Genomic DNA, 2,557 nt, shown 5'->3' with positions numbered 1-2,557 from the left:
GACAACCAGGGCTACACAGAGAAACCCTGTCCCAAAGAAGCAAAACAAAAGCAAACAAAAGGACAGGATTTTCTAATATTCTAGGCTGGCTTTCAACTTGCTATGTAGAGCCTCTGACATCTACCTCTAGAGTGCTGAGATTATAAACCTGCACCACCATGCCTGGTCTATATTGTGCTGGGGATGGAATTTGGGGTTTTGTATATACCTGGCCCGCACTCTTACCACCTGAGTTACAGTCATAGCTCATCAGTACACCCAGCAAGTTAGATATTTAGTTGTTGTTTTGTTGTTGTTTTTGTTGTTGTTGTTGTTGTTGGAAGGCTGGTTTGGTTTTTAGAGACAGGTTCTCTGGCCTGGAATTTTTGGAACTCAGGAGAGAGCGAAATCGAGAGTGAGAGAGAGAGAGAGAGAGAGAGAGAGAGAGAGAGAGAGAGAGAGAATTTATTAGTCTTTTGGTTGGTTGCTTTTTTGTTTTGGGGGGGTGTTTGTTTGTTTGTTGAGTCAGGGTCTATCTATGTAGTCCTGTCTATCTGTCTGTCCTGAAACTCTTATAGACCAGGCTGGCCTCAAACTCACAGAGATCAGCCTGTTTCTGCCTTGAGTGTAGGATTAAAGGCGTGTGCCACCACATCCAGCCCCTATTGTTATTATTTTTAATTATGTATAGGTATGTGTGTCTGCTTGTGAACGAGCGCAGCAGAGTTTCTCAGCCTTCCTAGTGCTGCGAGCCTTTAATTCAGTTCCTCACGCTGTGATGACCCCAACCATAAAACTCTTTGTACTGCTACTTCATAACTGCAATTCTGCGACTGTTGTGAATTGTAATGTAAGGATCTGATACGCAGGATAGCTGTATACAACCCCCATGAAAGGGTCCTTCAACCCCAAAGGGATCGTGACCCACAGCTTGAGAACCACTGATATACAGGAATGCTGGGAGAGCCAGAGGTGTCAGATTCCCTGGCATTGGAGTTACAGATGGTTGTGAGGCACCTGTCATGGGTGCTGGAAACTGAACTCAGGTTCTCTTCAAGAGCAGCAAAATCCAAACTAGAGAGATGGCTTGGTGGTTAGAGCACCAGCTGATCATACAGATGACCCAGGTTCAATTCCCAGCACCCACATGGCAGCTTACAACTGTCCATAAATCTTGTCCCAGAGATCCAACACCCTCTTCTGACCTCCTCGGGCATCTGGTGTATATACATCTCATATAACAAAAACGAACACATAAAACAAAATGCTATATCTTAAGAGGGAAAAAAAGGGCTGGAGTATTGACAAGGAGGGTCAGAGCAAGGACAAGAGGACAAGGAGGGTTCTTGCGGAGGACATGAGTTTAATTCCCAGCACCCACATGCAGTTTACAACTGTCTGTAATTCCAACTGAAGTGGATCTGCCACCCCGGGGCACCAGGCATCTACATGGTACACACACAGACATGCAGACAAAACATTCACATACATAAAAAATTAATAATAAAGAGTTATGTGTCACTTGAATAGTGTCGTGTTTTTACAAGAAAGGGGAAAAAGAACTAACAGCAAGGACTCTTAACACTGGGCAGTCTCTCTAGCCTCTGAGATATTTCTGGGGCTTGTGGGGTTTTCCTTTTTTTGTGTGTGTGATGAGTGGTAATTGCCTTTATGCTTGACCAAGTCAGCTCAGTGAGTCAACCAAGTCTCAAGGGAGGGAGCAAGGATGGAAAAGTGGAAAAGAAAAGAGGCAGTTAGACGACATTATAACACGACTCCAGCCGGGGCTGAGGCTGACGCGGGTTTATTCTTCTCCAGCCTTCTTTTATACCATTCTACGTACATGCAAAGAGTAAGGTCAGTTCTAAGGTATAAACGGAGAAGCTAGGGAAAACAAAGCATGGACAAAGGTCATGTGATTACTGTATTCAGTGTCTTATCAAGACCCTCCAGGACACAAAGAACACATTCCTCAGTTTCATTCATCTTGAGTCTACTTCTGAGTCTGAGTCCTAGCCCAAAGTCAAATTCCTGCCAAATTCCTAGAGGGCGGCCCCAAAAGCTCTCCACAATGCGTGTTCCCATGTATGTGGGCACATGCCCACGTGGAGGTCTGAAGTTGATATCAAGAATCTTCCTTGATGGCTCTGACCTTTTAATTTACTTTGTTTCAAAATTGCTTGAGAGCCAGGTATGCCTTTAATCCCAGCACTCAGGTAGCAGGGAAAAGGTATCTCTGTGAGATCAGGGCCAGCTTGATCTATAAAGTGAGTTCCAGAACAGACAGGGCTGTGTAGAGATACCCTGTCTCAAAAACAAAAAACACATGTGTGTGTGTACATGTGCAACAGAGGGACAACTTGTAAGCATCTGTTGTCTTCTTCTCCTGTGTGGGTCATGGGGGTTGAACTTAGGCTTGACAATAAGTGGCCTCACCAACTGAACCATCTCCCAAGGCCTCGATGGTTTGTGATGGCAGCTCCAAGAGAAAAGGAAATACAAGGATGTCTGTAAGGTGCCTAGCACACACTGCAGCTTCTGGGGTCGCACCCTTACCTCCCGCTGATACACAGGGTCC

This window comes from Rattus norvegicus, chromosome 18 (genome assembly GCF_036323735.1).
Source record: "Rattus norvegicus strain BN/NHsdMcwi chromosome 18, GRCr8, whole genome shotgun sequence".
In the NCBI taxonomy this organism is placed as follows: Eukaryota; Metazoa; Chordata; class Mammalia; order Rodentia; family Muridae; genus Rattus; species Rattus norvegicus.
Note: the sequence above shows the minus strand (reverse complement) of the source record.